Source organism: Entelurus aequoreus, linkage group LG05, assembly GCF_033978785.1.
Source record: "Entelurus aequoreus isolate RoL-2023_Sb linkage group LG05, RoL_Eaeq_v1.1, whole genome shotgun sequence".
In the NCBI taxonomy this organism is placed as follows: domain Eukaryota; kingdom Metazoa; phylum Chordata; class Actinopteri; order Syngnathiformes; family Syngnathidae; genus Entelurus; species Entelurus aequoreus.
Genome location: NC_084735.1, coordinates 64,387,621 through 64,414,187, shown reverse-complemented (window position 1 = coordinate 64,414,187; position 26,567 = coordinate 64,387,621). Strand labels below are relative to the sequence as shown.

Sequence of the window (26,567 nt, the reverse complement as noted above, 5' to 3'; positions counted from 1 at the left end):
CAAGTGTTGCATAAGAATTCCAACCGTAACCAAGCATGCATGACTATAGCTCGTCTCAAAGTACTGTCACATCACGCCGTGACTTATTTGGAGTTTTTTGGTGCCTTCCTGTGTGCAGCGTTTTAGTTCTTGTCTTGCGCTCCTATCTTGGTGGCTTTTCCTGTTTTGTTGTTTTATTTTCCTGTAGACGTTTCATGTCTTCTTTGAGCGCTATTCCCCGCACCTGGTTTGTTTTAGCAATCAAGGTTATTTAAGTTGTCGCTATCCTTCTTTGCGGGGACATTGTTGATTGTCACGTCATGTTCGGATGTACTTTGTGGACGCCGTCTTTGCTCCACACGCTGTAAGACAGAATGCTGTCGTCCAGCATTCTGTTTTTGTTTGCTTTGCAACCAGTTCAGTTTTAGTTTTGTTTTGCACAGCCTCCCCTAAGCGTCAATGCCTTTTCTTAGCGGCACTCACCTTTTGTTTATTTTTGGTTGAAGCATTAGATACCTTTTTACCTGCACGCTGTCGTCTGAATATTGTGATCACGACAAACCATGTACCCGACATCTACAAAGCAATTAGCTACCGGCTGCCACCAACTAATATGGAAGAGTACAACACGGTTACTCTGCCGAGCTCTAGACAGCACCGACACTCAACAACAGCACATTTGCAGATTATTATTACTGGTTTGCAAAACATATTTTTAACCCAAATAGGTGAAATTACATATTCTCCCACGGCACACCAGACTGTATCTCACGGCACAGTGGTGGAAAAACACTGCCCTAACTAACCCAATTAGCAGTATTACACTTACATTACAGAATCTTGCAACAATACATTCAACAATGGAAAGGCAATATCATTTGCAACCCGACACTGATATCTGCTACATTTAAATGGCAAATGATGTGTATAACAGTAAATTATTGTCTTAATATATTCATGTATTCTTCTCATTATCTTCGCTGGAAGAAAGTCAGGGAGCTGCTGGTGACCCAAGACACATTTTTGGCTTGCGACGCTATGAGCATTGGTGCATTACCTTGGCGTAAAACTGCAGAGGTCAAAGGTGATGTTCCAGTAGCTCAGTCAGTGGTCAGGACAAAGGTTTGATGGACAAGAAGTGAGTGAGGCGTGGTGGGCATGGCGACATGGTAGGGGGAAATATGAATATGCATGTTATGTATGGGAAATAAAAGAGGAGAGGAAATATTAGTGCAGCACAGTTGACTGGAAGATCTACAGGAGGGGGGGATGTCGTGATCATGTGGCTGGGAGGGAAAAGCAAACCAACAGACCCCATACCTTGGCGGTTTAACTTCAGGTGCGCCAGACCTTGAGGGAAAGAACAGAAAAAAGGATACGGAAAAACAGGAAGTTCATAAAAGAGGATTTGGGAAAAAAAACAAAAGCATTGTCACAATGTTGGACTGCAGTTTGTGACAGACATCCTGGGGTAGGCACGGATGTCGGAGTTCAAAACGTGGAAAAGAGGAGGAGTCAAAGTAAAAAGGAGACAGACATCTCAAAGGGAGGGAGAGGGGAAGGGGAAAAAAAACATCTTGATCGGCGCAACCCTCGTCGTAGTTGCTCACATGATGCTTTTTTTTCCCCGAATGGAACACAATATCTTAATGCAGACAGTGTTTGACATGTACCAATTAACAAGCTTTGCTTTGATTTGCGTCGAAATGCTCAGTCAAATCTACCTAACAGGATGCTGGGGGAAAAAAGGCCAGCGCTGACATTCGTCCTCCTCATCCGCTGAATGCTGAAGTGACGACAACTGAATCTTACCAAGCATGGTATGCCAAACCGGAGTGGTGGATTTGCAGGTTTTAGCGCCAAAAGACGGAGTAAACAGCTCGGCTGCTGCAGCACTCATACAATGACATCACTCACCAATCATCATGTAACACATCAGCCAGCCAAGAAAAGGAAAACAAAAAAAAAGGAAAGAAAGGAGAAAGGAGCAGCAGGCGCCAAGTTGTTCACTCCTAAATCTATTTCTTCTACACACACATACACGCACACACACATACATCAATATGCAGCCTGGCAGGGAGTATATGTGGCATGCTTCAACCGCCTTTTGTGCCAAAAAGGAGATGTGGATGACAAAACGTAACACTTCTGCTGAGCACATGAGCCCCACTGAGCCAGCCAACACAAACAGCTCCCTTCATTGCATTAGCAATCAGCACTACAACGCTCCCATAGGACCGCACGCTCGCATTGTGCACCTTTAGACTAAATCACAATCCAATTCAGTTCCATACTGTATGCCTTTTGTGTGTGTTGCAATTGGAAACTGTTAGGGTACAATGGATATAGTAGAGCACAGCGGTGCCTCGGCTTACAAGTTTAGTCGGTTTTGTGGTATAGCTCAAAATTAGGGATGTAACGATAAACAGTACAATAATAACCTGCGTCAGAACTCCCGATTATTAGTATTACTGTTCTAAATTAAAATTATCGCATAACCACACTTTCATAAACTCACGAACCGGTCCCTAGGTAGCTTGAATACAAGAGACATTGACACCTTTCCCCATTGAGAAACGACATACCTCAATCTAAAGTTTTATAAACACATTGCTGTCTGAGCAAATAAGATATTGAATTTTGTACGTTGAAACAAAAGGCCGAGTGCTTGTAGAATGGAGTGATCAAACCATACTCACAGGAATGTAACACAGAAGTAAACAGTAAGTGAAGCGCCGAACACCCGTTTTGTCTTTAACATAAAAACATTTAAAAAATTAAAACCTCTATGAAAGAAGGTAAACATATTTTAACACATAATAATAATAATAATAATAACATTAAAAAAAAAAAAAAATAGATTCAACAATACCGCGATAGTTTTGGTCACTATAACCGTGAAATGAAATTTTTAATATAGTAACATCCCTACTCATCACTCAGAACACTCATATCATTGCCCAATGAAATTCATTTAAATCAATGTCATTGGTACTGGGCCCCATCAAAACACCACCATTTTAACCCATAACACGATTTTCAACGGAAAAAAATAACTTCTATATAACAAATATTGTATCAAAAGCGATATAGTAGAATATACTACAAACAGCAAGTAGTTTTATAAATTAAAGCAATGATAATGCACAGCATTTGCATTGGAGATTGGACTTCCAAGCGAGTTCCTTCTCTGTTAAACACACCATCAGCAGCTTTTTTCATATTCTCATGGATACATGTCTGCCGTTGTGAAATGACTTATACGCCCTTGGCTATCATCTTTTTTTCTACATACATATACTGTGTACGATTATAATATTATATGATAATATATTTTACGGGTTTCACTGTGGCATTTGCTACGCCAACTACCGGTGGAGAGGCTAGCAACCCCATTTTTTCCCCTCGCAATTTAAAACAAGAAAATACTTAGAAAGATGTCTCATATGTCAAAAAAATGTGTAAAGTGGGGCACTTGTAAGCTGAGGTACCACTGTATCTGCGTCAATTTAATACCTCGGTAATTGTTTTGTATTCATATACTCAAAAGTGCCTCTGGGTACAAAAATAATCAATCGGTGTAAAATAAAATATTTTTGGTTCATACTATCTGGGTAGCAACTACAGTTGTACAGTACCACTTCAATCTCTGCTGCTATTTAAACAAACACATTCACTTATAGTGGAGACAGGCCTCGGGAAGGCTATCCGTGTTTATGAATAATTTCAGCATGCAGCACTGCGCTGTGTGTTTGCTGACATGATGCCGCGTACAAACGTAGCCGATGCGGCTGTATCCTACCTGGAGACGTTGTCAGGGTTTGAAAGTGTGAACTGTACTTTGACAAACTGAATTGAATTGGAGCGCTTAGAAGAAGCAAGCCTTAAGGTTCAGTCACTGGGGAACGTTATAAAGATGCAGGTCAAAGTATGTCTACGTGTGCAAAAGCACAGTCAGCCAAGGGAGAAGGTACTGTGTGTCCATGCACCACACACACACACACACACACACACACACACACACACACACACACACACACACACACACACACACACACACACACACACGCACACACGCACACACGCTAATAGAAATTCCTCACAAATGACACGGTGCTGTATGCACACCCAGAGAGGTTGTTGCTTCTAAACAACACACCCATACATCGTTGTCAACGTAAGAAACACGACCACCTCTTCTTTCCGTGTCTCCCCACCCTTCAGGCCATCTCTTTCTCACCAGCTGGGCTGAGATTCAACCGGGCAGGAGCTGGAGCACCATCACCACCTCAAGGTGTCTGCCACGGAGGGGAGGGTGTGTAGCGCTCATCACAACAGTGTGCAAAGCAGAGACAAAAGACACACCCAGCAGCACCAAGCTGCAAAACACCACTTAGTCAGGAGCAGAAATATCACGTCTGCAAGGCGGTAAACAGAGGGCCAAATAATATCTCATAAAAGTCAGCAACCATTTAATTATATCTTCTCCAGGGACAATACTATAGGAATGAAATCAGTTAGAGAGTCAGTGTACAGCTTGGGAAGCAAGATAGTTTTTAAATGCTACCTTTAAAAATAACATGGTCATGTTATTATATTATATTATATTATAGGACAAAATGGCGGCGCCCTAAAGGCAGCAGCTTGCAGACGCTCTTGGGAGTGTAGAGCGATTTGGCAAAAATACCCGTCAATTCTGTCAATTTCATGGCTGGCTCAAAGCGTGGACACTCTGTGATCACATACGACCGACAGACAATTTTGGATGTGGATAGATCGGGTCATTATAGACTGAAAGATGCATGTACGGTGGACCTCCTTGCTAGCATGGGAATACTTCGCGGGCTACATCGAGCAGCCTTTGAATTAGCGGAGTCAAGTACTAGCGGGGACTGTCAATGGAGGAGACGTAAGCGGTGTGAGCGGAAGCAGAAGCGGGGATGCCGAGCGGGGCTAACAACAAAGCGAAAGGCTAATTCTCAAAGAAGCGTGGAGGGTCCGGGTAAGAAGTCATTTAAACTAGAACTAGCCGGCGCCAGGCTGTATAATCCCTGCACACATAGCAATTCTCTTAGAATAAAACACAACTCACATAATGTTTTTTCTTTTGTGACTGTGTCAGAGGCAGACATGCAATCTACTGAGGTGGCTAACTATGATGCGTTCAGTTTATCGCAGCACCAAGCAAACAATCTGAAAATTCCCGTCGTATCAATTCCTAGATATGGTCGAAACTATTTAAAGTGCACTACGCATAATAAACGCAACATTATTAATATTGCTACTTCGGATAATTTCAACAAACAATCCTCAAAACAGCCCACTACCTATAGTATGGGCTTTTTAAACATATCTTCCAAAACGTTATTAGTTAATGAGGTCATTAGAGACAACAAACTTGACGTTGTTGGTCTCGCCGAGACCTGGCTCAAACCAGACGATTTTTTTGCGCTAAATGAGGCATCTCCTCCTAACTATACGAATGCACATGTTGCCCGTCCTCTTAAAAGGGGAGGGGGTGTCACACTAATATACAATGAAAACTTTAATCTTACACCTATCGTAAATAATAAATATAACTCATTTGAGGTGCTCTCTATGAGGTTTGTCACACCGCTGCCTCTCCACCTGGCTGTTATCTACCGCCCCCCTGGGCCCTATTCGGACTTTATCAGTGAATTCTCAGAGTTTGTTGCTGATCTAGTGACGCACGCCGACAATATAATCATAATGGGGGACTTTAATATCCATATGAATACCCCATCGGACCCTCCGTGCGTGGCGCTCCAGACTATAATTGATAGCTGTGGTCTTACACAAATAATAAATGAACCCACGCATCGCAACGGTAATACGATAGATCTAGTGCTTGTCAGGGATGTCACCCCCTCTAAAGTTACGATACTCCCATACACTAAAGTAATGTCCGATCATTACCTTATAAAATTCGAAGTTCTGACTCATTGTCAACAAACTAATAATAATAATAATAATAACTACTATAGCAGCCGCAACATTAATGCTGCCACAACGATGATTCTTGCTGACCTACTGCCTTCGGTAATGGCACCGTTCCCAAATTATGTGGGCTCTATTGATAACCTCACTAACAACTTTAACGACGCCCTGCGCGACACCATTGATAGTGTAGCACCGCTATAGCTAAAAAGGGCCCCTAAAAGGCGTACCCCATGGTTTACAGAAGAAACTAAAGCCCATAAATTATCATGTAGAAAGCTGGAACGCAAATGGCGTGCGACTAAACTTGAGGTTTTCCATCAAGCATGGAGTGATAGTTTAATAACTTATAAACGCATGCTTACCTCAGCTAAAGCTAAATATTACTCAAATCTCATCCACCTCAACAAAAATGATCCTAAATTTTTGTTTAGTACAGTAGCATCGCTAACCCAACAAGGGACTCCTCCCAGTAGCTCCACCCACTCAGCAGATGACTTTATGAATTTCTTTAATAAAAAAATTGAACTCATTAGAAAAGAGATTAAAGACAATGCATCTCATCTACAACTGGGTTCTATTAACACAGATACGACTGTATATACGACGGACACTGCCCTCCAAAATAGTTTCTCTCTCTTTGATGAAATAACATTGGAGGAATTGTTAAAATGTGTAAATGGGACAAAACAAACAACATGTTTACTTGACCCAATTCCTGGGAAACTTATCAAGGAGCTTTTTGTATTATTAGGTCCATCAGTGTTAAATATTATAAACTTATCACTTTCCTCTGGCACTGTTCCCCTAGCATTCAAAAAAGCGGTTATTCATACTCTACTCAAAAGACCTAACCTCGATCCTGATCTCTTGGTAAACTACCGGCCGGTGTCCCACCTTCCGTTTATCTCGAAAATCCTCAAAAAAATTTTTGCACAGCAGCTAAATGAACACTTAGCGTCTAACAATCTCTGTGAACCTTTTCAATCCGGTTTCAGGGCAAATCACTCTACGGAGACAGCCCTCGCAAAAATGACTAAGGATCTATTGCTAACGATGGATTCTGATGCGTCATCTATGTTGCTGCTTCTTGATCTTAGCGCTGCTTTTGATACTGTTGATCATAATATTTTATTAGAGCGTATCAAAACGCGTATTGGGATGTCAGACTTAGCCTTGTCTTGGTTTAACTCTTATCTTACTGACAGGATGCAGTGTGTCTCCCATAACAATGTGACCTCGGACTATGTTAAGGTAACGTGCGGAGTTCCCCAGGGTTCGGTTCTTGGCCATGCACTCTTTAGTATTTACATGCTGCCGCTAGGTGACATCATACGCAAATACGGTGTTAGCTTTCACTGTTATGCTGATGACACTCAACTCTACATGCCCCTAAAGCTGACCAACACGCCGGATTGTAGTCAGCTGGAGGCGTGTCTTAATGAAATTAAACAATGGATGTCCACTAACTTTTTGCAACTCAACGCTGAGAAAACGGAAATGCTGATTATCGGTCCTGCTCAACACCGACATCTATTTAATAATACCACCTTAACATTTGACAACCAAACAATTACACAAGGCGACTCGGTAAAGAATCTGGGTATTATCTTCGACCCAACTCTCTCGTTTGAGTCACACATTAAGAGTGTTACTAAAGCGGCCTTCTGTCATCTCCGTAATATCGCTAAAATTCGTTCCATTTTGTCCACAAGCGACGCTGAGATCATTATCCATGCGTTCGTTACATCTCGTCTCGATTACTGTAACGTATTATTTTCGGGCCTACCTATGTCTAGCATTAAAAGATTACAGTTGGTACAAAATGCGGCTGCTAGACTTGTGACAAAAACAAGAAAGTTTGATCATATTACGCCTATACTGGCTCACTTGCACTGGCTTCCTGTGCACTTAAGATGCGACTTTAAGGTTTTACTACTTACGTATAAAATACTACATGGTCAAGCTTCTGCCTATCTTACCGATTGTATTGTACCATATGTCCCGGGAAGAAATCTGCGTTCAAAGAACTCTGGCTTATTAGTGATTCCCAGAGCCCAAAAAAAGTCTGCGGGCTATAGAGCGTTTTCTATTCAGGCTCCAATACTATGGAATGCCCTCCCGGTAAAAGTTAGAGATGCTACCTCAGTAGAAGCGTTTAAGTCCCATCTTAAAACTCATTTGTATACTCTAGCCTTTAAATAGACTCCCTTTTTAGACCGGTTGATCTGCCGTTTCTTTTCTTTTCTTTTCTCCTCTGCTCCCCTCTCCCTTATGGAGGGGGAGTTGCACAGGTCCGGTGGCCACGGATGAAGTGCTGGTTGTCCAGAGTCGGGACCCGGGGTGGACCGCTAGCCTGTGCATCGGTTGGGGACATCTCTACGCTGCTGACCCGTCTCCGCTCGGGATGGTTCCTGCTGGCCCCACTATGGACTGGACTTTCGCTGATGTGTTGGATCCGCTGTGGACTGGCCTTTCACAATATTATGTCAGACCCACTCGACATCCATATGCGGTCCTCTCCAAGGTTTCTCATAGTCATTCACATTGACGTCCGACTGGGGTGAGTTTTCCTTGCCCGTATGTGGGCTCTGTACCGAGGATGTCGTTGTGGCTTGTACAGGCCTTTGAGACACTTGTGATTTAGGGCTAAATAAATAAACATTGATTGATTGATTGATTCTGCTTCAGAATGTACTGTAACAGTAAATGTTGTAATGTGTGTTCATGCCACCACAATATCAGCAAAAAAAATGTTGGCATGTATAATCTACTATATAAGCCTGTGGTCCCCAACCACCGGTCCGCGGACCGATTGGTACCGGGCCGCGGACCGATTGGTACCAGAAAAAAAATAAAAAAATAAAAATTAAAATTAAAAATTAAAAAATTAAATCAACATAGAAAAACACATTTTATACATTATATATCAATGTAGACCAATGCAGTCTGCAGGGATACAGCCCGTAAGCACACATGATTGTATTTATTTATGAAAAAAAAAAATAAAATAAAAAAAAAAAAAAATTTTCGCCCCCCACCCCCCAACCCCCGGTCCGTGGGACAAATTTTCAAGCATTGACCGGTCCGCAGCTACAAAAAGGTTGGGGACCACTGATATAAGCGCTCCGATACAAGCAGTCTTACAGTATATTTACTTGTCTAAAACTCGACAGCCAGTTAATCGCTTAATATTCTCCAATAAGCACACAATGTTGGTATTTTTTATAATTTAGTCAGGTCATTTACAAAAGGTAAACATGGTAGACTATAGGCCAGACCTGGGCATTCTGCGGCCCGCGGGCCACATCCGGCCCTTTGTGCGTCCCTGTCCGGCCCGCGTGAGGCCAATCATAAATTACAAAATAAATTTTAAAAAGTATCTATGTCGAGTGTGCAATACAACGGTGCTGCTTTTGTTTTGAAAAGCGTTATTTGTATTACTTCCGTGTGGACGTATGCGCGTGCGTGATTGTGAGTGAATGTGAACAGCTGCAATCACAAATTACAAAATTAAGTTGAAAAAACACCTATGTCGTGCACGCAATACAACTGTGCTGCTTTTATTTTGAAAAGTGTTATTTATGGGCGTATGTTCGTGTGTAACCGTTGAGTGAAGGTGCACAGCGACAAGTGATGCACGGTTTACACCCGAGACGCTAAAAAGAGAAAAGTTGATGACGAATGGCGTGTTTTCAACAAGACATGGACTGCCAAGCAACGTTCCCTCTAAGGTGCGCGCCTGCGCAATTGCGCACTGCTCAAGCGTCCTCTGCGCACAGCAAATATATGCCGCGCACCAAATCAAATCCCATCTGAATTCTAAACAAAATAAACACATTTATTCTGTGTAATTTTGCAATGCAACTTTGAGTGACAGTGACAACAAGCGGCCCTAACGGTGTTCGTCAACACCGTTCAATTGAACACCGTTCAATTATTGTAACGTCTATCGAGATGCTTCGAGGACACGAATTATATCGATCACTTTATTGAGCAAAACTGTTTATATTCGGCCATAACCACACCAAAAACATGAGTAAAACACTTCTATCTCGAAAAACTAGTCATTTTCTGCTGTACAAACTAGGCCAAAACCAACTTGTCATCTGTCACCAACACGCATACCACTAAACCACTGGTGCGTTTATGGCCACACAAAAAGTCGGACAACTCAAACACCACACAAAGTTACACTATGACTCCTCAGTCATACGTGTGCTTATTTTACTGTCATTTATTATTAATGTTAATTTATTTATATTAATCATGGAATGCTGTTACTAGAGAAAGTTACAGGAATGCCCACTTCATCCTATGCTTACATTTCATTGTGCAACATGAGGATGTTTAAGGGGAACTAAATGTGATCTCTGAAAGGGGTACACATGATTTCCAAAGCAGTGCTTTTGGTATAAAGTTAAGTTAGGTTAAATGAAATTATTATTATTATTGTTATTATTATTATTATTATTATTATTATTTATCTTACGGTATATATCAAAAATAATATTGAGCAAAATGTAATTGAAATATTGTCGATGTGGCCCTCCAGCAGTGCTCGGGTTGCTCATGTGGCCCGTGGTAAAAATTAATTGCCCACCCCTGATATATACCATGAATTGATTTACTTGGACCCCGACTTAAACAAGTTGAAAAACTTATTCGGGTGTTACCATTTAGTGGTCAATTGTACGGAATATGTACTATACTGTGCAATCTACTAATAGAAGTTTCAATCAATAAATCAATCAATGGAGAAAAATCTACTCCGAAGTGGGCCGGACTGGTATAATCACAGCACGATAACTTAAAAATAAAGACAACTTCAGATTGTTTTCTTTGTTTAAAAAGAGAACAAGAACATTCTGAAATTGTACCAATCATAATGTTGTTGTTGTTTTTTGTTTTTTTTACAATTACCTGTTGCGGTTAATAGTATATATACTTTGTCGTTATTTATATTTTCTGAATAAATTATGTGATAATGTTCATCAGTCAACTCATTGGTGTTAATTTTCAATCTATCAAGATCAAAAAAATTATAAAAAAATCAAATTAGTTTGATAATTTTCTCGACTGATGTACTAACCTCATGTGGTTTATTTTGTACATATTTAGCATCATCTACAACGATACAAATAATTGCGATTGTGACATCCGACACGACATTTGACAAATAAGCTGATGGTTCAGGTTTCCTCCAAAGAACCGCCACTGCCCAGTTGCCGACAGCACTCATGCAGATCCAGACCAGGACGCCACCACCATTGTGCTTAACTGTAGACAAGACACAGCTATATTTAGACAATACTGTCTGTGTGTTTACTCATTTTCAGTGGATAGTCTATCTATACTGCTGTAGTTTAGTTTAGTTTATTATTTATTCGGTCAGTGGTCAACAAAATAAACAGTTTTACATAAACAAACAGTTGTACATTCATAAATTGACAATGATGCAGACCGAAAGGGTTTAGGCTGAAGTTGAACACTAACCCTATAAACAATCTGAAATACAAGATGAGCTTCCTAAAAATATGAAATTTTTGTATATACACAGTAAAGACATGCGAAATATCCCTGTACACGTGTTAGTAAACCTTTGTACCAATTATGTACTATATACAAACAATTTCCATTATTATTTATATCCCACATTTAGTTTGTAATTAACATTGATCATAGTATTAACTACTGTGTTGATTCAAGAGTGATATATTTTTCCAAGACACTGGTCTTAAAGTTTTTTTTAAATGTGTGATTGGAACTGGAACATTTTAAGGAATCATCCAAGCTGTTCCACAGATGAACCCCCCTGACAGAAACCCATCTACTTTTTAAGCTGGTTCTTATGTTTGCTTTCTGAAAGACAACTGAACCTCTGAGGTCATAGGGACTCTCTCTGGGTTTGAACCTGTCCTGTAGACACAGAGGCAGCATGCGGTTATGAGCTTTATACGTCACAATTGGTCAACAAGATTGTGCAGTTTTAATGTTTTTAATTTAATAAACAGAGCATTGGTATGGTACAAGCTGCACACTGACTACTCTATAGAATAGCCACGTTTAACTTCTATAGTATTGTACACTGCAAAAACTGAAATCTAAGTAAGATTAAATATCTCAAATAAGGGTGATATTTGCTTATTTTCTGTCTGATAAGATCATTCTTCTCACTAAGCAGATTTTATGTTAGAGTGTTCTACTTGTTTTAAGTGTTTTGTTCGTAAATTATCTCATCTTGTAATTGAGATTGTATGACCTATATTGAGTAAATCATGCTTGAAACTAGAATATCAACTGATGCAAAGCTGCGTCATCAACACTCACAAGTATAAAACTACTTTTTTAAAGTAATAATTTCTTATTTCAAGCATGGAAAAAAACAATCATGATGCCGAGCGCATATCATTATGTCAAGATAATGGCACTAGCATTTACTTAATTAAACATATTGAGCAAAAAGGTCAAATTTTTGTTTCTACCAAGAAAAGTGCACTTGTTATTAGTGAGCATATACTTATTTTAAGGTATTTTTGGGTTCATTGAGGTTAGCTAATTTTACTTGTTTTGGAAAGTCTTGACAAGCCAAATTTTCTTGTTCTATTGGCAGATAATTTTTCTTAGTTCAAATAAAATACCACTAATTTTTGTATTTTTTTTTCTTGTTTTTGAACACTGATTTTTTGCAGCGTACCTTGCGAAGATGTATTATGACTGTAATAAAAATAGTTGGAAAATATAGTAGTATTAATATTAACAAGAGATACTTCTGTGATTTTTGCCCTTATATGTTAATTAAGTATGCAGAAATTGAACTTTAAATGTTACGTGTGCAGTGTTTCTGTGTGTGCAAATTCTGTAACTCAGCGTCTGAGAGAAGCCAAGTACCGAGCGTCCACAGGGTAGTATTCTGGTCAAACAACACACACATTCTCCTCCTAAAATTCCCTTGAGAACACATCTTGTACATTTGAACACTGCACAGCAAACCATGTGACCCGTGCTGGTCAAAGCGTCACAGGCACAATGTGACAAACGCCCTGACCAACCAAGCTTAATCTTGCACTTTTGTGGGAGGATTGGAGGCAAAGCGGATGCAATCTGTGGTACCCTGGCCCAGTAAAATATCCTAGTCAGGCAGTCACCGCATTGAATATTCTTATCCTACTTGGCTGAGCCTTACAGCCAAATCTCAGCGTGGAAATGCAGAGATAGAGTCCCAGGAGCATATATAGGAACATAAAACTGCCTTCCCCTCTCTTCCTCATACTCTTTGGTTTGCTATTTTTAAATGGCTAAAAGGAAACTAAAACAGCAGGCGATGGAAGCTTCCGTAATTTATATATTGGCATTTTGCTTTGAGCTTTTTGGATTCAGCTTGCAGCCCCATTACGGAACTCTGGCATTGTTTCTACGTATAAATAAAGCACATATTTAACTAAGGACATTTCCTCACAAGCATTTATGAAATCATTTCTGGTATTATGTCTATAATGTGTTATATAGGACACTAAGTAAGGTGCTTTTCAATGTCACATTTTTTAAAATGACATCACATTTGTGTGTAACTTTTATTATTGTTATTTTTTTCCACATGATTTCATATTAAATGACTGTATAAAATTTGATCTTATATGGACAAAACTCGGTTTTCTGATGGCCCACTTTTTGTACGATTAATTTTTTAATTAAAATGTTACTCAAAATCAGTGGCGGGCCGTGCGTTTCTCACCTAAGCCTTCAGTGATGTCCTACTTAGTCCGACTTCACCTCTCAAAATACCGTAATTTATGTCACCACATTGACACGCCTGGAGATACTATACAGAAACACACTTGCACGCTACTGGTATTGAATCCCCTCAACAGTGTACAAAAGGTTCTATTTTTCAGCACATTTAACATTCAATAAACCTGCTTCAGCAATTAAAATATATCTTACGTGTTACTGTCAAAATTAAAATAATTTTATAAAACAAATGAAACATGAAAAAATAAAGAAATAAAATATTTGAATTCACAATTTGTAGCACCCATCGGACGTCGTATAAGCCAGTGGTACCGTCGTAGTCGGTTGATTCGTGTGAAAGTGGTGGGCAAACCATTTCGCCGCCGGTGTTGTGCCAAAATGTGACTGCCCGCCAAAAATGTATTTCCTTTGCGGGAGCGCGCACCGCTCGCTAAACCTGCATTGCTTCGCTTCGTATGTTCACAGCGGATTACTAGGTGTAAGACAAACACTTTATTTTCTGTGGCTTTCTATGGCTCGTATGGTTCCGGTGCCACTTCCTGTTTTCGCAACATGCGATTGGATACTCACTTGGGACTCCCAAGTGAGTATCCAATCACAGCGTTAGGCCAGCTAGAAGGCCTTACTGGCAACAACTTGTGATCTGATTGGCTATCACAATAGTCTATCCCCTCTATGTGTCCGTTCACTTACAGTGCGCGGACGCCCGCACTGTTGATTCTGAAGGCCCCGGGCAGATTTGGTACAGCATGGCAACATGAGCTAGCTGAATTCTGATTGGATAAAAACTGTATAACCTAAAAATAGCGCTGGAAGGAGCATAATATGACATGAAGAGAATATCAATATTTTTAGATATTTAGGGAATGTAAATTAAAAATTACTTTCATCTTTAAGTATGATCATGATTTCTGGTTATGTTAGGCCAGCAGAGAAGTTCTTGCTTGCCCTAATGGCCCACCACTGTTTAAAATTTTGTTAAGGTTTTCGTATACCTTCTTAGTTAGCCAACACCCAAACTTGCGCATAATAAGCTAATTAGTTCGTCATTCAGCTGAATACAGTGCACAGACCAAAAATCCCCTACTTTGATGATTCAGTTTGCTTTATTTTGAAGTATGACTGCAAAATAATAAGTGGCGGATGATATTGGCCTGCATCTAAACGCTCCAATATAAGTGCTGCAGCGTGTGTACATCTGCAAAGCTGGACAGACAGTTAACACCAAAATGTCCTCCAATAAGCACAACATGTTAAACATGGTACAAAAGGTAAAAATGGTTGACTATACACTAATAGGAGCTAGCAGATACACAACAGCTAAGCACTCTAGCTAGACATACGTAATAAGCAGTGGTATCCCCATACGACTTTTTCCACTTCTGATACGATACCGATATAGGAGGCTTGAGTGTTGGCCAATTTCAATACTAATCCAATGCAACATCAGCAGGAATCATTGTAGATACTTTTATTACTTGTAACAGCTAAACACAAAATAGCACAGAAGCTCGACATACGTAATGAGTGTCCCTAATTCAATCAATCAATCAATCAATGTTTATTTATATAGCCCTAAATCACAAGTGTCTCAAAGGGCTGTACAAGCCACAACGACATCCTCGGTACAGAGCCCACATACGGGCAAGGAAAACTCACCCCAGTGGGACGTCAATGTGAATGACTATGAGAAATTCACAGCATGTGTCTTATTGCATTATTGTAGTTACATATTACTTAGATATACACAATCTCCCAGTTAAGGCGTATTAGAAAGTATCCAGTAATAAACCTGTCCGTATCATTTAACCTACTGCAGCATTAGCTGAACTCCACTTCAACTTAAAGACTTCAGACTTCAACTTAAATTCTGGACTGTTGATAATTAATTAATTAGTGTTTTTCATACCATTGTTATATGTTTGAGTAATTTCACATGATCAAGCCTTTTTTAACATTCCAAACTACAAAATAATAACATTATGTATGATTTGTGCCGTATTGGATCAATATCAGTTGAAGTCAGGTCGGGTTAATACCGCCACGAGTAAGATGTACCCCCGTGCTACCTGCCGCAGTCGGGCAGATGGGGCTCGTAAGCCTTGGATGGCAACCTGTCTAGGAGAAGGTCACTCTGAACTAAAACCGGGACTGCGAGGAGTTGCGCCCCACAGTTCGCTATTAGCTTAGTAAAGCAAACCATGGAGTACAAAGTCATCCCAAATCCTATACTTCCAGCGGCGGGAGTCCGCAAGAACATCGCAGCGGACGGTGGTGCTGGTCCTCCTCCTGGAGGACACCATGACGACAGGACCTCAAACCCTGGGATTGTCCCAGGGAGGGTCCTGTCCGAACACAGCACCCCGTCCAATGCACTCATGCGCTGTCGGAGACCATTTGTTATGGGAACCTTCAGCGCATGCACAGCGAGAGAAGAAGCGAGATTGATAGAACTTGCACACTGTGCAGAGGAACGGGGAGTGGAGATCCTGGGGGTCCAAGAACACAGGAGAGTGCACACTGATGACCCCATCCTGTACTGCAGAGTGGAGAGATGCACATTCATTTCTGCATCTGTGTGGAGGAACGAGGCCCAGGCCGCAACAGGCGGTGTAGGGTTAATGCTGGGCCCACGGGCACGTAAGGCTCTCCGTCGGGTTTACCACCACACCGACAGGATTCTGAGCGCAGAGTTCTCGGGCAACCCAGTAACAACAGTCATAGTCGTGTACTCACCCACCAACGTGGCACCATCTGACATGGTGGAGAAGTTCTTTGAGGACCTTGTAAGAGCGGTCCGTGGCGTCCCAGCGCACAACTTCCTGGCAATCCTTGGGGACTTCAATGCAAGGCTTGGACCAGAGGACGCACTCTTCCCTTACCACGACTTTACCAACCGCAACGGCACCTACCTCACTGCCTTCCTCATGGAACACGAGCTACTGGCGGCGAATACCATCTTCCGGAAGAGAACAGGAAAGAGGTGGACCTTCCGAGACCGAGCCTCAGGAACACTACGGCAGCTAGATTACATCCTAGTGAGGAAGAAATGGAGGAACTCCATCCTAAATGCTGAGCCATACAGCACTTTTAGTTCTGTGGGCTCAGACCACCGTGTGGTCTCAATGAGAGTTTGCCTGAGCCTCAGGGTCCCCAAACCAAGTCCCAAGATCCGGTATAACTGGAAAGCTTTCTCAAGTGACCCTGTCCTTCAAACCAGATACGCAGAGGAGATGAGGAGACGATTCCAGCAGCTGGACAGGGGAGCGGAGGCCAGTGGAGAATACAGGAGATTCGTCACTGCGAATGAGGAGGCGACCAGGCTGTGCGTGCCCATGATGGAGAGAGTCAGTACCTCCAGACGATCCAAACACCCAGAGGTCGTAGCAGCACGAGGGATGGTGGAGGAAGCCCGCCTCAACTTTGAGCGGGAACCAACTGTGGAGAGGCGTGGCGAGCTGAATGAAGCCAAACAGTTTCTTTTCAGATGCTATGATACCATCAAAGGGGAAGAACTGATGGAGAGAGTGCGGAGGGTGCAGGCGGCGCAAGGTGAACAACAGTATGGGGAGGCCTGGAGGGTCATCAATGAGATGACGGGGCGGAAGAGGACCAAGGAGGGACAGGTGGAGGGACACAGCCCGGAGGAGAGGGTGACAACCTGGTCCAGTCACTTCAAAAGGCTGCTGGGAGAAACAGCAGACGCAGCTGAGGAAGAAGAAATACCATCAGTCCTCCCAAACCTGAACATCAACGATGGTCCCTTCACATTCGGAGAGCTCGCCAGGGCAAAAGCCACAGTAAGAGTGCGAAAAAGTGCTGGCCCGGACGGCATACCCCCAGAGGTCGTGAAGAACTGTGATCTTGATGACATCATTCTAGAGTTCTGCAACCTTGCTCTGCTGCACAATCGGCTGCCTGATATGTGGTCTCTATCAAACATCGTACCAGTGCCCAAATCCGGAGACCTCTCGAAGCCAGACAACTACCGAGGCATCAGCCTGACCTGTATCACTGCGAAAGTCTACAACCGCATGATCCTAAACAGGGTCCGGCATGCAATCGACCCTCACCTGAGAGTAAATCAGAACGGCTTTCGAGAAGGACGAACAACTACAGCCCAGATCTTGGCACTTAGGAGATTGATTGAGGAGGTGAGGAAGGACAACCTGACTGCAGTCCTATGCTTCATAGACTTCAAAAAGGCATTTGACTCGATACATCGAGGCACGATGGTGAAGATCTTGAAGGCATACAGTATTCCTCCGAACCTACTCCGAGCAATAGAGTCCATGTACGCAGGAACAAGGGCCAGGGTGGTGACCCCAGATGGCAACAGCGAGGAGTTTGACATCCTGGCTGGAGTTATACAAGGGGATACACTAGCCCCCTTCCTCTTCATCATAGTCCTTGATCATGCGCTCAGGAAGGCAATAAATGGGCGAGAGCAGGAACTTGGCTTCACGCTGACACCAAGGAAGTCGAGTCGACAACCGGCAGTGGTCCTGACAGACCTTGACTATGCGGATGACATCAGTCTGCTCTCCAACAACGTGGAACAAGCACAAGAACTCCTACACAGGGTAGAGCTAGAGTGCGCCAAGGTTGGCCTTAGGCTAAATGCCAAGAAAACTGAGGTCATGACCTACAATGTTCCACCAGAACATCAACCTCTGATAACAGCAGCAGGCACAGTGCTGAAAGAAGTTGAGGACTTCAAATACCTGGGCGGATGGGTCAACTCAACTGAGCAGGATTTAAAAGTGAGGAAGGCACTTGCATGGAGGGCCCTGAACGGCATGACCAGTGTATGGAGCTCCAACCTCCCCCGCCAAATCAAACTCAGCTTCTTCTACGCGACAGTTGAGTCCGTTCTCCTCTATGGCAGCGAATGCTGGACCCTGAAGCCAACCCTGGAGAGGTCTCTGGATGGTTGCTACACCAGGATGCTGCGTGCAGTGCATAACATCAACAAGAGTGCGCACGTAACCAACAGAGTCCTCTACAGGGGAATACCAAGGTGAGCGAGAAGATTGCTGTAAGGAGAATGAGACTAGCAGGGCACTGCCAAAGGCATCAGGAGCTGCCAGCCAGCAAATTGGTACTGTGAGAACCAACACATGGGCATCGGTCAAGAGGACGTCCCACACTAACATACGTGGATGTACTCAAGAAGGATGCAGGAGCTCAGAGTCCCCAGGAACTGGCCAAATGTATGGAGAATCGGGATGACTGGAAGCAACGATGGAAGGCTCGTCTGAGGACGACCTAGAGAGTATCAGCCAATACTCAATTCTGATATCATATCTGAGAGTTGTATCGGACACCCCTAGTTGTAAGTGCCAGCACTTTAATAAAGAAAGTGAGAAACCCTATTAAGTCTTTAATAAAAGTCAAAGTGATGTTATACAACATCATTTAGATTATTTTTTATGGGAAAAATTGCTTTGGTTTTCGTTCGATTAAGTTTTTGTCAACAAAAGCAAGGCATGACTGTGTATTATCTGAAAGCGAAATCATTATTATTGTTTTACATGACCTGAATTCCCACAAGTACTGTGTCGTAACTTAGTTCTACTATACAGTAAATCTTCTCTGGTTCTGTTAGTTTTTAAGACGTATGATTGGCTAAACTGGACTTGACAGCCGGTAGATGCATTTTCATGTGGACTAGGCGTCGTTAATATGAGTGAAATTCTAACCTCTAACCCAGGGGTGTCCAAACCACGGTCCTCAGGCCAAATGCTTCCGCCCCGCCGGCATCTTAATTTTGACCCGCAAGACAATGGCGCGCGTTCGATTTCAATTAGCAACCTGTCCGTGCGGAGTGTTTTCATATCAAATTTAAATACCCAGGGATCTGGCAGTTGGCAATGTGTTGTCATCTTGTGGAAAATATAAGGTCAGTGACCATGATGTGTACTCTCTTGACACATCATTTATTTATACAACCCAATCCAAACCTTTCCTGGTTAGGGTGCAGAAAAAATAATTCAACAAGCACAACAAGTCAACACACATGGTCACACATAACACAACCTGCTCACTGAACTTTGTAGATATTATTTAAAACAAATGTTTTAATACATGATGAGAAAAATGCTAAACACTCTCTCCACACTTATCCATGTTTGACTTTTAGCTGCTTGATTTTTCTGATTGATTACAAAGCTTTAAAGAGGTTGTCACGAAAGTAAACAAAGTAGGAGTTGAACTTTCACATACTCTTAATATTCAATTATAATAATGATCAATTATATATCCATGATATCATTATAATATGTAAACACACACACACACACACACACACACACACACACACACACATACATATATATATATATATATATATATATATGTATATATATATATATATATATATATATATATATATATATATACAGTATATGTTTACCTTACATGCAGTCGGCTTTCAGCCCACGGGCAAATTTTTTAGCCCAATATGGCCCCACCAGTCAAAAAGTTTGGACACCCCTGCTCTAACCACTTACGGTCTATCTTCATACTGAATCCAGCTCGGCCAACGAATCAAACTTTGTGATGATTTTACTGTTCTAATCGTTGGATCAATTAAAAGTCACATCCAGATGGAATCGTATCATTGGGTAAAGGAACGATGTCATACAAATATCACAAACATCGAAAAAACTACCGGACAGAAATAAACTAAAGAAGTATGAAGAGTGAATTCGCTTGAAGTCCGTCGTCTTCCGCCCCACAATAGGGATAGGCGACATTGCCTCAAATGTATACATCACGATGTATATTGGCGCTTTTTGCGATAATGACATATCTCACGTTTGCATAATTTGGCATATAAATAATAATAGGACCATTTCAAAACCAGTTACAAGGACTCTTGATTTACAGTAGCTGCTGACGTATACAGTAACAAATTGCATAATTTCCAGTTGTGTTATTTTCTCAAATATATTACTAATCTAAATGCTAATATAGTGTTAATAGCTAGTTAAGTTTTATGTTAACATGGTTTATTTACATTTCTGTTAAAATACAATAAGTAGAGGTGGGAATCTTTGAGCGACTCACAATTCGATTACGATTACGATTCAGGAGCTACGATTCGATTAAAAATCGATTACTGATGCATCTTTAATTTATGTATATTGATGCAGTTTTACATTTCTTTTCGTTTCAGTAAATAAGCGTTTATCACTTGCAACTTAAAAAAAACCCAATTCATTTGGAATAAGAAACAGTTAATTTCATTCCCTTTACATTTATTAAATTAATGAAAATGTGTGCAAAACTGGAACATAAGTGCCCTATAATAAAGGAGCGGGTCGGATCTCTCAGTGAGGTGGCTCGCTGCCGTCAGCCAAATTTTAGACCTGTCAGCATTACTTTATTCACAATAAATCAATCAATGATCGATTATTGACATGGACTTATCGTCCATGACCAAATTGCGGTGCATCTAAAAATGTATTATTTCCTCCACCTCTAATAATAAGCATTTATTCTTCTGTTGTTTCAATACTTTACATTAGTTTTGGGCGGGTAATCCAATACCAAGTAGTTACAGGGGCGGTTTTGCTCAAAACAATGTTCATACTTCAAATTTTCGGCATGATCCCATTTTTGATAACAGTTGTAATCTGACAAAACACACGAAGGCGGTGTAACAATATCATCTAATATTATTACTATCATTTTCATTATTCTTTTAAATACATTCAAAATCTATAATAAAGTCACAAATGCAAGATAACTAAACAAGCAAACACTGCTATTGGCTCTTATTTCCCGAGTTTGTAAACAATAACAAAAATTACCCAAAACATTTTGTGATAATAATAAATGATCACTGTAGCATCGACCATATACTGATAGTATACTTGGTATTGTCATTATCAATATTTGTATCGATAGGCTCACATCTGTTTACATTCAAGACTCTAGCTTAATGGTTAGCCAGGCTTTTTTTGTACTGGCCTATAGTGTGTAGTGCAGCCTGTTCAGCTATTCCTTGTACCCTAGTCCTCCAGTGATAACACTAATTGTTAGAAATAGAGTTTCTGGAGGCGACGATTAATGATTTAGATTGTAGAAAGGAGGGTGCATTGCATTGAGGACGGCTTTGTTCACTTGTCGCTGTCGAATTTAAACTAGAATGTGTCATCAACATGCATTATCGCTATATAACGCCAGTATTAAAAGCTCTATTGTTGGCCCAATCTATAACATTTTGTGGCGTTCTATTTGTGTCGTCGCGATGGGTGTTGTGACCTCAGGAGAAGTGCACGTTAGAATGACATTTTAATCCTTGGACTCAGCAACAACACCAAAGACAGCGTGCCACAGGGGATGCACACGAGAAGGCATACGGCGATAAGCTCGAGAGTCTCAGCGTAAAACAAAACCAAAATAAAGCATTAAAGTGAAGCTGTAAAGAACGCAAACTGTCGGATAAGGCGAAGAAATGGACCTGTGAGGAATGCAGGGTGACACTCGCATTTAAAGCTCTCTGATTAGTGATCAGGTGAGCCTCTGATAACCAATCAGAGGCAAGTGAAATGAATCAGCGTCCCATGGACACCAAAGGAAAACAATGAAGGGAGCATGACCTGACATCTCCCCCCTTTAGACGTCCTAAAAAGCAAACAATGGCGCCAAGGTCATTTGTCTCGCCTAAATCACGCAACCCTACTACAAAACTACCAAAAAAATGAAAATAAAAAATTATGGTGAACTTACGCAAAAAAGCAGTCTTTAGTCTGCACCAGTGTTTTTCAACCTTTTTTGAGCGAATGCACATTTTTTGCTTTGAAAAAAATCCGGAGGCACACCACCAGCAGAAAAAAAGTTGACGGTAAAAAATCGTTGTCACAATTGTTGGATATGACTTTAAACCATAACCAAGCATGCATCAATATAGCTCTTGTCTCAAAGTAGGTGTATTGTCACGACCTGTCACATCACGCCGTGATTCATTTTGAGTTTTTTGCTGTTTTCCTGTGTGTAGTGTTTTAGTTCTTGTCTTGCGCTCCTATTTTGGTGGCTTTTTCCTTTTTTGGGGGGGTATTTTCCAGTAGCAGTTTCATGTCGTCATCTACTTTGTTTTAGCAATCAAAAATATTTCAGTTGTTTTTATCCTGCTTTGTGGTGCATTGTTGATTGTCATGTCATGTTCGGATGTACATTGTGGACACCGTCTTTGCTCCACAGTAAGTCTTTGCTGTCGTCCAGCATTCTGTTTTTTCCCCCTTTGTAGCCAGTTCAGTTTTAGTTTCGTTCTGCATAGCCTTCCCTAAGCTTCAATGCCTTTTCTTAGAGGCACTCGCCTTTTGTCTATTTTTGGTTTAAGCATTAGACACCTTTTTACCTGCACACTGCCTCCCGCTGTTTCCGACATATACAAAGCAATTAGCTACCGGCTGCCACCTACTGATATGGAAGAGTATTACACGGTTACTCTGCCGAGCTCTGGACAGCACCGACACTCAACAACACATAATTTTGCAGACTATAATTACTGGTTCGCAAAAAATATTTTTAACCCAAATAGGTGAAATTAAGTAATCTCCCACAGCACACCAGACTGTATCTCACGGCACACTAGTGGTTGAAAAACACTGGTCTGGACTGACAACATAGTAGAATTATAGTAAAATGATCAGGTTAATGTTGTCTCTTTTGTTCTTTTAGTCACGTCGTGACAACATTGTTCTCAAAATGTAGTGGTTTGCTTGTCCACAAGACAACATAAAAGTCAGAATGACCCACTCTTGAACTCGTTATCTTTACAGAGGACCCAGAACGCAACAGGCCAAAACGATACAATACTTTACGTTCCCGTGTGGATGGGGGCCTTAGATGTACAATTATTTTCCGGAACAGAGTGGGCAACTACACAATTACATGCTTAGAAAAACATGCAGTTATTATCGAGGAGTTAATTAGCGAGCAACTAGGAAGAAAGAGACATTGCATAAGGATTAGGATTTGCTAAATTTGTTTTCCATGAAAAGTAGAGTATTATGCAGCGTGTTGTAATGAGGGATTAGACCAAGGGCATTGCTACTAGAAGATCCCAGCCCACTCAGACCAAGCTGTGTCCTTCTTTTAAGGATGTCCATGCTTGCTTTGTCATTCCTGTACTTCCCAAAGTACAAAAAAACTACAGAAAACAATCCAACAAAGCAATGTGTTTGACTTTGTTTGTTTGTTTGGCGGTCCCGTGACGTTTGAGAGAATCCTCTGCGGTCCGCTCGTGCGATGTGAGGTGGATGCTCTTATCTCTCGCTCGCAGACCTGCTTTTTCTGCTCTCAAAACATCAGAGGATGCTTTTGGCATTAGAGCGTGCCCCGGCGTGGCCTTTGTCCACATAGATCAACGGGATCCCACATGCTGCATACTGTAGATGAACCACCTGCTGTGCCAAATTGTTTCGTTGCCTCGAAGCGAAGGGATTATTCCTACAGCACTTCAAGATCCAATAAAGCATACGGACGACCATTGATGCAGTCTATTTTGCAAGGACAACAGACTATTTTTTTCAAAAACAAAGTGTTGTTGCTTTCACGCCACCTGCACGTCTGCACGTCAAACTCTAATCCAATAAGTATTGTGATGTGCTCTTGTTGTCGTACAGTATGTCATCTAATAATGGTCGCCGTGTTGCTGCTAGCGTGGACGTACGTAAGCAATTATTGCTTATGAAACATACACACATATAACTAGGCCTGGGTCAATAATACATTTTGTTGGATGACAGAATGTCCCTAAAATTACAGCCAATAAACTGTATTATTGTTATTTTGACACCAAATTAAGCACTAATGTAATCATAATATGTCATTAAAATAATGCAAATATTCCTTTCAAATGTAATTAACTTATTTTCATTAGTATTGTTCATCATTGCAATTGGAAGGTGAGTAACCTTTAATTATCCTAAATAAGTAAACAATGGACTATAATTGCATTTCAGCTTTCTGCTCGACCGTACCCCAACTCTGGAACGCTCTCCCCGACCATCTTAGAGCACCACAGTCGGTCGACCGTTTTAAGAAGGGACTAAAAACCCACCTTTCTAGCACAGCTTTTATCTAATTTCTCTGCCTTCTTGTTTTTAAATGCACTGCTTGCCTATCTGTTTTATCCAGTGCTTTCATGTTTTTATTTCTATTTTATCTGTTTCTATGTTTCTATGTCTAGTGTTTATCTAGTGTTTTTCATGTTTTTATTTCTATTTTAATTTTTTATTATATATTTTAACTTTCTATTTTTTTTTTTGTACCTTTTTTATACTTTGTAGCACTTTGAGATTTTAACAAATGTAAAGTGCGTTACACATGTAATTCATTATAATTATTATTATTATTATTATTATTAGTATTATTATTATAAACATCGAACAGCTGGAAGTGCATTTTTTCCCCAAGTTTTGTCTTTTTTGTTGCCATCACTTTCGGACAAATTCTTCACACCTGTTAGTCCGTGTCGATGGGCTCATTTTGCTCGCAATATTTTTCCTCCTAACTTTTGTTACTTTGCGACGCTTCTCACTGGCGAGGCTACGTCCGGGCATCCTCTGTATGTATGCTAGCGGTCCCTCCCCCGCCCACTGAGACAAAGATTGTGGATGACTTACAAGATGGTTCACTCTGTTCATTTAACTCGGCTATGGAATAAACGCGCTCAGGTGCTGATGGCGAGAACCGTCTTGCAATCTTTTTAAAAACGAAAGACAAAGAAAAAAACTAACATAGCAATGTATCGATGACGGAACATTTATTGAGTTAATTTTCATTTATTATTCAATTAATTGATTTATTGACTATTGGCCCAGGCCTACATATACCCTATATACTAAATACGTCTCATGAACATTTGAGACTGCATCCATGTCATATTTTTGCTGTGCTGTCCAAGCGAATACACCCAGCGGATTCATGGATTTTTGGAGAGCAGGTGTACATAGTCTGCTGCATAACAGTGATTGATAACGCATATGGTTCAGTGCATCTCCCCAGAGCCGATCCCACAACCCCCACTTTGCTGACGCAACGTATACAAGTCTCAGATAGCTACGAAACAAATGTCCTTCCAGTTAACATTCTGCGTGATGCTAGAAAAGCTGGCCGGTTTGGTTGCAGATAACGAGACGGTAATGAGACAGTGCCTCCCCCTCGGAGAGAACAAAACATCTCTGGGAAGTCACGTCGTGCAAAATAATACAACAAATTGATGAATGTCCTGAGAAATCTGTCAGTGGATTTCTGCAGTCATGTTTGACTCTACGTGTCAAGCTGGGAGCTCAAATGTCATCCGAGGCCAGCAAACAAATGTGGCACTTACTGTACAGGGGAGGTAGAAAACAATAAGTCTCATTGGAGTTGTTGCCTCCCCCCATGCTGTGCGGCGCCCACATACTCTGCACACCTCGCCAGTCACCGAGAGTGCACTGATTACAAGTGCAGGCAGGTACACAAAATACTTCCTACTTAGTGATGACAGTGTCCTTCCAGCCTAATTTGTGGGATGTCAGAACTGCAGTCCAAACTGACAATAACAACTTGATTAGAGCAAACAACGCTAAGGCTGCACTAAAAGCCTTTGCAAAGACTACACATGGTTATTATGCTTATTTTTCATAATGCACTGGCTTACCTTCTACTTCTTTCTGGACACCTGCTGCAATAGGAAGAAAAACAGACATATTTATTTTGTTGACAGTAGAATCTGTTTTTAGTCTACAAAGCTAACACAGCTGCTAAATTTTTTGGTGAATAGTTCACCCACAAATGTTCTCATTCCTACAAATCCACATCAAAACCGGAAAAGTTTATTTCAATTAAATATGAGCTTGTCCGTACTGGATAGTGCAAGT

General features: G+C 41.2%; 1 pseudogene; it reads right to left on the bottom strand.

Annotated features, from left to right (window-relative positions):
• LOC133650892 (neurexin-2-like) overlaps positions 1–26,567 on the bottom strand; it is a 489,617-nt pseudogene that overhangs the window by 353,001 nt on the left and 110,049 nt on the right.